General features: G+C 39.6%; 1 long non-coding RNA gene across 1 annotated transcript; it reads left to right on the top strand.

The window, feature by feature from the left end:
• The first annotated feature begins 6,873 nt into the window (after positions 1 to 6,873).
• Positions 6,874 to 11,904, top strand: LOC121327907. Its single transcript, XR_005951620.1, has 3 exons — positions 6,874 to 7,024; positions 7,749 to 7,851; positions 11,867 to 11,904. It is a non-coding gene; the product is annotated as an uncharacterized LOC121327907 (long non-coding RNA).
• The last annotated feature ends 452 nt before the right edge of the window (positions 11,905 to 12,356 follow it).

The raw sequence follows: 12,356 nt of genomic DNA, 5'->3' as shown, positions 1-12,356 counted from the left end.
AAAAAGTCTCTCTCTCTCTCTCTCTCTCTCTCTCTCTCTCTCTCTCTCTCTCTCTCTCTCTCTCTCTGACACTCTCTGCCTTCTGTGCCGAGAGTGGGTTCTTTTATATTTACGGTTGGAGCCTTAATTACCTATTAATAAATCACCTTATTAAGGCTCCAGTCGCATTCCCACGAGAGTTCTAGGGAAGGGGTTTTAACCCCATCCCCACCAACTACACCCTATAAGACCAGCTTTTTCGCCGGTCTCAAACAGTAAATAATAAAAGACGGATGGTTTTCGACCGTCCGTGCACAAACACAATAATAATGATTAGGACGGATGGCTTTGTCCACCCGCATACAAATACAACATATAATAATAAAACAATATATATATATATATATATATATATATATATATATATATATATATATATATATATATATATATATATATATATATATATATATATATATATTGTAAGGTAGCAGGGAGGGGGTTAAAATCCTTCCCTGCTAAAACATGTGAAAATGCACATTTGGGTGTTATTGAGCTAATTGTTTAATTGTTTATTGCTTAACTGTGTTATTGTTAAGTAATCCCCTGCACCTGGTGGTAATTGTAAATTAGAGCCAGGTGCAGGTTATTTAAGAGAGTCAGGCAGTTTGTTCAGGGCTGCTGTGCGTAGGGAGGCAGAAGGTGTGGTCTGCTTCCAAGCAGTCAAGGTAAAGTGCTGTAGGAAACCATGAGAGTTTGTGTTTGAGTTACAGGTAAACAGCTTAGCTGTCCTGGTTCAGTTAGGTTCCAGACTGTATAGTTAGTGTTCCAAGAAGGAGCTAGGTGTTTGTTTGTTTTGTTTAATTTATTTGATTGGTGTTTAGTAAAAGTGCGCGTCAGCGCTTAAATCAATTCCATTTCTGTGTCCTGGGTCTGTTTTAAAAGGGGCATCGAACCATGGGAGTGAGAGAATTCATCACAACCCAAGGTTAGCAGTGTGAGTGTGCAACCTCGAGGACCCTCCTGCCTGCTGAAGGCAAAGAAGGATCTACCACATTGAGGCGACAGAACCTAGAGAAAGTATGCGGCATAGCCCAGCTAGCTGTAGTACAGATATCGGAGAGAGAGGCCCCTCTGAAGAAGGCCCAAGATATAGCCAACCCTATCATACATGGCACTGTCGTACACAGTCGAGACTGTGTCCACAATCCAGTGGAAAGTCTGCAGTTCCACAGACTGGTTCATGTGGAAGGCTGTGATCACCTGTGACAGAAATAGAATGAATTATGGTTGTAAATCTCCCTCCCGACCTGTGAGGGCGCTAAGTAGCGAAAGGGGAAATCTTTAGACGGGCCGGCCTGACAGTTCTTTTCCTGGGTCGAGAAGTCGGTCAGCCTGGAAGAAGGCAAGACTCAGTTGCAGGATCGTATTGACCTAGAAGGTAAACGAGGTAGCAGCTGCAGGCAATAGAGACAGCTACAATTGTTTACCAAGAGGTCATGCGTGATTGCATAAAGATGCCGGAGAATCATAAATCTTTTCCTTTGCTTGGTTTAAAGATACGAGGAACTGGAAGGACTGGGAGATTTCCCTATATAAAGACAGAGAGAAATAAAAGAAAGAGTGTGAGTGTTTTGTTTATTTTGTCTGTTTAGTAACTGTGTGTTTTGTGATCATTAGTCAGCTAAACACGAATCCAGAGCTGTTGCCATGGACCTGCACAAAACCAGATCAACACTGCACTACAGTCACGATTAACATTGTTATCACCATTTATTCACCACTATAGCACGTATTATATTGTACTGCATCAAAAGCACTAAGAGCACTCACTTTGGACTTTGTGATCGTGTGTGTCTAATTGTGTGTAATTAGTACTGTGCTTATTATTTATGGGGGACTGCAACCCCCCTTTTTCACTGCACAATACATGTTGTTGTGCATTATAAAGCTCTTTGTTATTTACTGGCTGGTCATCAGACCATTGGATTATAAACCCAATAAAACAACCCATTTCGTCCGTACTTTCTTGTCTGTTAGGTCTTTGGATTACTGCACCAGCACCGTACCTGATATACCCCCGTGTGACGGGGAACTCCCCGTCTATATGAACATGTTTGGAACTGGCAGGGAGGGGGTTAAATTTCTCCCTGCCAGAAAAACATGTGAGAATGTGGCTGGAGCTCTAATTGAATAATTATTGATTAATTGGGCTCCAGCCACAGGGGATAAAAGCCAGGGGAGAGGCCCTGGCTGAGAGTAGTGTGTTTTTTTGTTTGGAGTGTGTGCCTTTGTTTGGGAGTTTGCTTATGTTGGAGAGTTTTTTGTTTAGAATTAAAGGAAGACCTGGAACCTGACTGTTTATTTTGTAAGTTAATTTTGTTTATTTCTGTTTGAACCTCTTTCTGTTGGCCCTTGTGCCTGTTTATTTGATTATTTTATTTAATAAAGAACTTTATTTTTGCCTTTGCCATTCAGGGAGAACGACCCTCTTTGGAGGGTGTAACCACAGAGCACACTTCAAAAAAGAAAACGGGTCGCTAGTATATGAGCGCCCGGAACACTGAGTCAGTGGGGACAGGGCCTGCAGATATGGCTGCTAGGTACACTTTCAACGTAGAGGTGGATCGACCCACCTCTAACAGATCTTGCAGAAACTGTAAAATAGTTGCTATAGGGCAATAATTTGGAAAATACTTATAGGCTTGCAATGCTCCTGTGGAGGAGGCCCTAGTGTACTGACAACTGCGTCTCAGAGCCCTAAGGCAGACAGGCGGTCCCGTTCAGGGGCCAGACCACAGTTGGAGTCTGCCCGGTTCTGCGTGTCAAAGGGTGCCTAGCAGCTGACTGAGGGGATCCATGCGCAGGAGGATCTCCCATGGTTGGCCCTGCAGCAGCTGGCAAAGGTTTGAAGTGCTCTCTGGTGGCTCAATTATGCCATTACTGACATGTTGTCTATGCAGACAAGGACATGTCTGTTCTTGAGCACAGGAAGTAAATATTAAAGCCCAAGGTGGACTGGTCTCAACTCCTGCGCATTTATGTGCAGTGATGTCCAGTGACCCGACCAGGGTCCACGGACTCCTCTGCCTGGCAGACCACCCCCAACCAGAGTTGGATGTGTCTATTGTTATCCACTGATGGTTGTGTATCACTCCCATCCTTATGCCTTCGCTTAAGTGAGAGGCTTGCCTCCAGTAGTCGAAGCATGTGAAGTAACCCCAGTTGGGTGGCTGATGAAGCCGCGGCCATCAGACCCAATAGTTTTTAACACACCAATTGTACGATGAACCCTTGTTGAACAGAGCCAGACAGCTGTGAATGGCAGCTACTCTGTCATCCTACAGGTAGGCTCGCATCGTAAAGGAATCCAGCCAGAGACCCAAATAGACTGTACTTTGCTCCAGTATTAATTGGCTCAAGCATCATTGAGGAGGAGACCCAGCCTCAGCAGATGCTTCGGCACAATCATTGCTCCTTCCTGCGAATGGGACAGATTGACCAGGCAGTTCATCACCCTGATCCCTTGCTGCCTTAAAGGGAGTTAAGATGGCATCCATGTACTTTGAAAACATGCTTGGGGCTAAGGAGAGGCCGAATGGCAGCACTCGTGGCTGAAGTTTAAGACTGGCAAGTGTCCTGTTAACCCTTTAAGGACCAGGATCGTGTTAACACTATCATACTGAAGTGGGCTTCTAGGACCGCGATCATGTAGACACAAAAAAAAAGCACTTCTTTTTGATGACTAACAGAGTCACCATACTTTGTATTATAGGCTTGAAACACATATCATTGGATAGAGGAGGGACTGACGTTCACTTCCTGATTTTTTGTGTGACGTCACTGAGAGGGGCATTTAGTGTCTAAAGGATAGAAACCATTTACAGCAGCATGCATAGACAAAAGCAGAAACAAAACATGACTCAAGAACTTGTTTACAGCTAATAAAAAAGGGAAAACACTGTAAATCTGATGCATTTGACATAGCAACAAACATGAGAAAGGCAGCTTCTCTTATTGTGAAATTAACACAATTTCAAAATTCTTGTTTTAGTTTTATTTTATACCAGACATCCCAAGTCTCCCAGAATTTTCGGGAGTCTCCTTAATCTGCATTACACCCTCTCTCCTCCAGAAAATGATCGAAAACCTCCTGCAAGTACGACTAAATGCACTGTCTCTTTTTTTTTAAACGCTTTGCTGTGTTACTATCAAAACAGATCAGGTGTGAAAGCCAAATTGCTAGCTTTGCTAAACTAGGTGCATGTTGCTTGGTTGGTTGGTTGGTGGGCAGGTACAAAGTAGTTCAAGTTGGGTTGGTCAGTAACCTATTGTGGCAAAGTGGCTGGTAAGGGGAACAGGTGTAGCGGTGATGCGGTGCAGGAGTGACAGGCAGACAACGGTAATCCAGTGAAAAAGGTGCTTTATTTATTTTCCAGGTCTGGTGACCGAAAAATAAACAAATCCCCGGCGATACACAACAATGTGTAACGCACGGGGATAACAACAAACAGGGCACAGGCCCAAACAAAAACGAACAGACGGTCACCAGTTCTGGGTGAGTGCAGTCGTGATGGTGGTCAGTGCAAACACAGATAGTGCGGTGTGCAGTGGTGCTCCGGACAGTGCTGACCCTTGGCGACAGCTCTGGAGTAGTGCTTTAACTGTCTGGTGGTGAAAAACACAGACAAACACAACAAACACAACACAACATGTAAATCTCTTTAACAACGAGAGCTCCTCTCTCGATCCTTCTCTCTCCAAACATTTACCCAAACGAAGGAAAAGATCAGCGTTACCCTGGCCCCTATTTGTAATTCCTCATGATATCTAGGTAAATGGTTGCAGCTGCCTTATTACTTGCAGCTGCCCCTTGTTTACCTTTCAGGTTAATACGGTCTTACAACACAGTCTCGCTTCTTTCCAGGCTGACCCACTTCACGATCCCGGAAACAAACTGTCAGGCCAGCCCTTCTAGATACTTCTCCTCTCGTTCTTTAGCGCCCTCACAGGTCGGGAGGAAGATTTATCACCAGAACTCATTATATTTCTGTCACACCTGTCCATCAAACATATAAGGTAATCACAACAGCAATGGTTTTGAAGGAGGGACATTAATCGCAGTTGTACACAAAGGACAAACCTGAAGCTGAAACTGAGGGTGAACCACATTGTTTATATATAAAACACTATTCTCATCAGATTATACAAAGGAATTACCTTGTATTATTTCTGTAAAAACAAGCCCTGTTATGCCAGGTGCACAGTGTGCAATTTCTCCATTGCTCATGGCAGGATGAATGATTGTAGGAGACATGTTCATCATGTATCTTGTAATAGTGTCCCATGTTTGTTTTCAATAGTACAGATATTGGTTGGTTTCAACAAGTTTAACTCAAATATTGTACTAACAACACGTACAAATTGTCAGTGTCTTACTTCACTGGAAATAGAAGTTGCAATTGTGAAACTAAACTAATTCAAAACTAAAAACACAGTGGTGTGTGTTATAACCATTAAAGCAAAGCAACAACAAGTGCTTAATTCACAAAACATTTAGCTCCTGGAAGAAACGCATGTTAATGATATAGACCTAAAAAAATAACTAAACTGAATTACAGATTATAATTCTTTCCTGTTTATCTGTACTTCTGTAATGTTTTACTTTTTGTTTAACAGCAGGATGAGAGTATTTTAAATGTTCTATAAAATAAAGGTATTTAATGGAAATTCCTGACTACATCCATAATTTGTAAGTAAATGTATCTTACTCTACTGTAAGTAGGAGTAGCAAGATTATGCTACCAGTTGAAATCTCTTTTTACACAATTATACTGCGAAGAGTTCATTTCAATAAATTACTTTATTGTCCTAGGACATGAATCTTTTGAAAAGTGTTAAATGTACTTGTGTTATCTGATCTGCAGGTGTTACAACATGCCACACAATCGCTCAGTTGTTTAGAACAGATCAGGATAGAAGGTTATCAATGCTGAGGTGCTGTTTACAGGATTTTTAGTTGAGCACAACCTGCCATTTTCAATGGCTCAATATGCAGGTAGTTTGTTTTGCAAGATGTTTCCAGACAGTGAAACTGTAAAGCATTATGCCTGTTCTTGCACAAAAAATATCTGCCATTGTAAATAATACACTTGAACCCGAGTGTTCCCAAAACCTGTTTCGGCATATTCTGTCAAAGAAAAGGCCATGCAGTCTAATGCTAGATGATAGTAATGACACTATGAGTGAAAAAGGGTGTGCTATCCTTGCAAGGTACTTTGATAAAGAGAAAGATCAAGTCAGTGTAGGCTTTGTAGATATGCTTATTTGTAATTCAGCAAATGCAGAGAACATATTCAGAAGTATTTCATTGTCACTTTAAGGAATTAATCTTAGGCTTGGTATTGTTGGGTCCCTGAGACTGTCTCCCTGAAATCAATCCCATAAACTTGGGTTGTCTGTTATACCAACAATAACATGGTAAAGGGAATTATTCTGAGTATCTGCACAACCCTGGTTCCTATATAACCTGCAATATAAGAAGTGTGACTTTAGTTGTGTCAAAGCAAAAATCAGTTTTAGAAAAGTAATAAAGATCAGCAGGAACACAACAAGGGAATGCTGTTATTCAAATAGATCAAATCTTTAAAAATATTTGTTATTACTCATTGTGGAAAATTGCATTAAACTTGCTTTAACTTATTTTTTTTTATTTTTTATTGCAAAAGGCTAACAGACTCTAGTGGTATGTTCAACCTATTTTAACTCATTTCATTTTATCTGGGTGTGTGCCATGTTTTCATGTGGGCCTGTTCCCAGTAGTTAAAGATAAGCTTAAATTATATTTGTTTCATAATGAAAGGTAACCATTTAAGAACTATAAACTGAACAAATTCATAAGATGGTCTTTTGTAAGTTGCCATACAGAAGAACCATAATTAAATATGTATTTCTGTATCGTCAGATACACCTTTACATATGAAGACTGTCTGAACCATATGCTATATGAATCTCAACTACAAGGCATACTGGTAATTTCTTCTATGTAAGTAAAATTCAGCAGTGATGAGCACTGAATCCATCCACTTGCCTCAATAGTAGCAGCATTTGTTATACCTGTACAGCATGCAAAGAATGAGGCCAGGTCAATGCCACTTTACAAGATCAAGGCATTAACTTTCAACAGATGATCAGATGATCTGTTTTTATAGTCTTTCCATTATTGTTTTAAAGTCAGAGTCAAGCTTTCCAAGCTCCCTCTTGGATCAACTCTTTCAAGCTTTTCTGGCTGAAGATAGCACAGGCCCTGGAGCCTATTCTGATCAAAAGCAACATACTGTTTTGGCTCTGGTTTGGTTTTACTTGGAACAAATTTTCCATTGACAATATGTATAAAAACCTGGACCTTTTTTTTCAAAACAATATGCAACAATGGCTGCTGTACAAGCCTAAATTTAGATTAAAGCATGGAGAGGAACAGAGAGGAACAACAAGATAGAACCATTTTTGTGTTTTTTGTAAGCATTTAAATATTGAGGAAGATTTTTTGCCTAATAACTCTAGAGAAAATGATCAATTTTGAATGTGACACTGTTTTTTTCTTAATTAATAGATATCATGTTTAATCATGAAATATCTTGAAATACCTATTTAGACGATGAAATGCCATGAAATAAGAAAGGTTTTAACCTGAAAAAAATACAGTCATAATTTTCTCTGATCCATGGCAACCTAAAGAAATTTTAAAAACATCTGTTTTGTTTTTGCAGCAGGAGACAGTAGCTACTGTAGTTTTGGGGTGAGGAGAGCTGGAGAAACCAAGACTCAAGCCCAGTCTGAGGGGACAGCTTAGAGGCAATTAAAAGTAATAAGGTACTGTGACAGAAATATGAGTTCTGGTGATGAATCTTCCTCCCGACCTGTGAGGGCGCTAAAGAACGAGAGGAGAAGTATCTAGAAGGGCTGGCCTGACAGTTCGTTTCTGGGTCAGGGAAGTGGGTCAGCCTGGAGACTCTGTTGTAAGACCGTATTGATTTGAAAGGTAAACAAGAGGCAGCTGCAAGTAACAAGGCAGCTGCAACCATTTACCTAGATATCATGCGGGATTGCATTATTAAGGGGCCAGGGTAACCCTGATCTTTTCCTTCGTTTGAGTTAAACTATTGGAGAGAGAGAAGGACTGAGAGAGGAGCTCTCAGAGTGGATTGTGTTCGTATTTTGTATTGTTGTGTCTGTCCGTGTAGCTGTCCGGAGCACTATCTGGAGCACCACTATACACCACACAACCTGTGTCTGCACCGAGCACCTGCACGTCTGCACGCACCCAGGACTGGTGACCACATCTTGTGTTTTGGTTCGGGACTGTGCCCTGTTTTCGTTATCCCCGCGCTTTACACATTGTTGTGTATAGCCGGGGATTTATTATTTTATGGTCACCAGACCTGGATTATAATTAAAGCACCTTTTTTCCACTGAAATACTGTTGTCTGCCTGTCACTCCTGCATCGCATCACCGCTACACTTGTTCCCCTTACTAGCCACCTTGCCACAGGTACAATTAAATTTCAAGCAAAGTGAGCTGAAGTAAAATCTGCTATCAATTGCATTGTTTTTTTGTTTTTTTTTAGGAATCTGATTTTGGTATGCTTTCTTGGCTTGTTGTGGAGTTAAAAGAAAAGCAAATATTATGTTAACTCTTTATATTATATATACTTCACTTATTGGCATTTTATGCACACAGTAAATAGTTCTCTGGCGTTTAATACATATAGTTCCCTGGAATTGTATGTAGTTAGTTTCCTGGCAAATCGATTGGATACAGTTCCCCTCCCACAATTTAAAGTTAATAAAACAAAAACACCCATTACATGAAAACAAAGCATTGAAAAAAAAGTATGTGCAAAATATACACGTCTCCTCATATTATCCTCTGTTTAAAAATGTTGGCCACCATAAAAGTTTACTTGACCACGTATTGAAAGCTACTGGCCGGTGGCCACCAGCCTACAAAGGCCCCAATTTATAAAAGGATTGCGCATGTTTTCTGACCGTACAACAGGCGCTGAGGGTTTTGAATTCTTGGATTGGATTTATAAAACACACGCAATGGCATAAACACACAAGTAAGACGTGATTTGCTGGGACAATGTCTCTGTGCGCTTTAGCCCTTAGTGCATATGTAATTCTGGGGTGTTTCTGAATGAAACCGCTAAATTTGGGAGGGGATTTTGCAAATTAGGTCTATTAAACTTTCTTTCTAATTTATTAAAGCTGCCAGTAATTGCGGGCCTCGTATTTGCCTGGTTATTTTAAGTACTCTGAAAAGCAGACTTTAATTTGCCCATGTCAGATAGTTGGATATATACAGGCAAGGTGATGTGGGAGACTTGTCTGCAGCAAGGAGGAGACATTGTTTTCAAGGACAAAGAAACATTTAATAACATTTTGCAAAGAGCTCATTTTTAAACCCTTCTGATCAAGTCAGTTTGTAAATTACGGTTTATAATACCTGTACCGTATTGTTTTGCAAATTCTAATTTTCAATACATGTTTCATAGCTTACATGACAAAACAGAAAGTCTGTAAATAGAGAATATAGAATCCATGTAAAAATGTTCTTAGAAGCACCTAAAAAGGCCTCCCCACAGTGGCAAAGCAAGGTTGTAACAAAAGCCTTTACTTCTTACATGGAACGGTATTCCGAGCCGCACAAAAGAAGTCTCATATACAATGAGGGCACATCCTACACCATTATTTTAGTAATGCCTGCAGAATGTATTTTTTGTAATATGGCATTTTGGTATTTAACAATACTGGTTCAGGCAGTACTGTTGAATTCAATTTAGAAAATAAACAGTAAAAAAAGGACAGAGGGACAGATGACGCATTTAATTCGTAGCTAGAGCAAGTACAGATTTTTGACCATATATACCATACAGATATGCTTTAAAATCATACACAGAGTAAGAAATACAAACATAAGAAACAGGAGAGTTGTAACTGCATAAGACTTTAAGAAGATATAAGTCGTAGTTAAACTGAAGACTGTTTAGTCTGTATGGAGTTGTTGATGCTTAACATATTGCTATACAACAATGGAAGGATTATCCACCCATATGACTGCCATGGATGTAAGTAAGGGTGGCACTGTGGCTTGGTGGTTAGTGCTGCTGCCTCACAGCGCCAGGGTCCTGGGTTTAATTCAGGCCTAGGTGTCTGTCTGTGTGGAGTTTGCATGTCTCCTCGTGTCTGCGTGGGTTTACTCTGGGCACTCCGGTTTCCTACCAAGGTGCAAAGACATGCTTTTCTGTTTGATTGGTCAATCTAAATTGCCCTCTGTGTGAGTGTGGTGCCCTGCAATGGACTGGTGTCCCGTCCAGGGCGTAGCCCTGCCATGCGCCATGTGTCTGCCTGGTTAGGCACCGGCTCACCACGACCCTGTAAAGGATTAAGTGGTTAATGATAATGGATGGATGTAAGTAAATAAAACTTACTGTTTCTGAAGTTTGAAAAGTCTATAAACCTGGAATTATTCTATACAAAATAAGAAATTGAACTAATATGCAAAGCACAGTAATTAGATGATGTGTCATAATGTATAAGCAACCCACTACAAACCCTGAAGTGGTACATTTGTTTATTAAGAAGCCTCTGCACATTCCATATTGTATTCATTTGTCCTGGTGATGTATTTCAACACATCTTCATGTGTTACAAGTACCAAAATCTCCAGTTCCATATTGTTATATTTCAGTTTTTGATTCAGAGCATCCTCATCACCATGGCAAGTACCAGGCTGAGGTCTTTGTGTGCTATTCATTTTCTTTTGGAATGTGTAGCCTACACAAGCAGGGTTGACCCAAACCCGTTATTTATTGTCAGAGGTGTGTAATTCTCCACTGCTAATTGCTGTGAGGGGTATTTAAATTGGATGATTACGGAATCGCCTGCTTTACCTAATTAGTCTTATAAAATAGGTTGTTATTTTGACGACGAGTGTGGCCGGAATGAACACGCACATTACGTGGCTTTTTTCTGGTCGGTTTTTCCCCTTTATAAATTTGGGCCAGAGTGATTTGTCCCACCCTGAGTCTGAGTATGACTCACTTAGACTACAGTGTCCTTTGAAATCCTGTCAATGTAAAGCCAGTAACATTTTAAAAAGAAAATATTATTTTGAATAAGAGAGGTGTGTATGAAGGCATGTCTATATTAAAGAAATTCATGGTTAAATTCATTTTAATATAAGCATTTTCCAGATATTTAATTTAATTCTGTTGACTGTGTGACATGCTGTGGGTGTTGGGTTGTTAACATCGATTCCAGAACATTTTTAATCAGATCTACAACAAAGGTTGTAGATAAGGCACAGAACACAAACTGTGTTAACTCTTTGAAGCTCACCTTCCAAAATATTATCTGATTATAAGGTGTCATAAAACTTACCAAAGCAAGCTATAGTGACGAGGCAGTTGTTCCATTATTGTGTTAAAAGTTAGTTAAAATGCTTTAAGAATCGTTTCTATTAAATAACTTGTAGACACAAGTTTAATAGTTATTTCAAGTTATTTTCCCTGAAAATTTTATGGTTATTTTAAGTAATTTTTCCTGAAAATTTTACAAATCTGAAGTTTTTATTGTGTTTTAAATGAATATTATAAACTAATAACTATTTTAAACGTTATCCTTTGATTGTATTATGACGTGTTTTATATGCTTGTAATTGTAATTTTATATAGAGAATGAAACTGAAATTCGTATGCTTCTCCAATGAATGTAACTAAACTTATATTGAAAAGGTGGTTTAAATGATAAATGTAAAATTCTTTGATAACAAATTCAGCAGATACATTCCATTTCTAACACACCCTTTTTGTGTGACACACAGCTGTCTATCAAATACTGTGAACCAATGGAAGGACTGACAACGACTTGTTTACAATACATCGTGTTATTTAAACTAAAAACAAGGATTTTCACTCTCTCTGCTCTTCTCGGCTGGTCTCTCTACTCTCTGGGCTCTCTCTGGATTCTCTCTGGATTTGCTCTTTCTTCAAAATATCTCATCGCTCTCAAGTCATCAAACTCTGAAGTTCTTCAACGAAGATTCAATGATGTAATCTTCAAAGCTGTCCCAGAGAGGATGGGCTGCCTCGGGAACAATGAAAGCTTTTGCTTATAGTACAGACTTCACAGAGATACTGCGTAGTGCTGCTGTACAGTTAACTTCTGTTAGAACGGCCTTGTTAAGAAGACTTTGTTTTAAACATCACACCAACAGAAGTATTAAACTTATATTGTGTGTTTACAAGTAACTGAATGAAGCCATGATATTGAAATCATCACAATACATAATGTGTGTCTATTCAACTAGATGC

Source organism: Polyodon spathula, chromosome 2 (assembly GCF_017654505.1).
Source record: "Polyodon spathula isolate WHYD16114869_AA chromosome 2, ASM1765450v1, whole genome shotgun sequence".
Classification (NCBI taxonomy): domain Eukaryota; kingdom Metazoa; phylum Chordata; class Actinopteri; order Acipenseriformes; family Polyodontidae; genus Polyodon; species Polyodon spathula.
The sequence above is the reverse complement of the archived record's forward strand: the minus strand, read 5'-3'. Positions and strand labels throughout refer to the sequence as shown.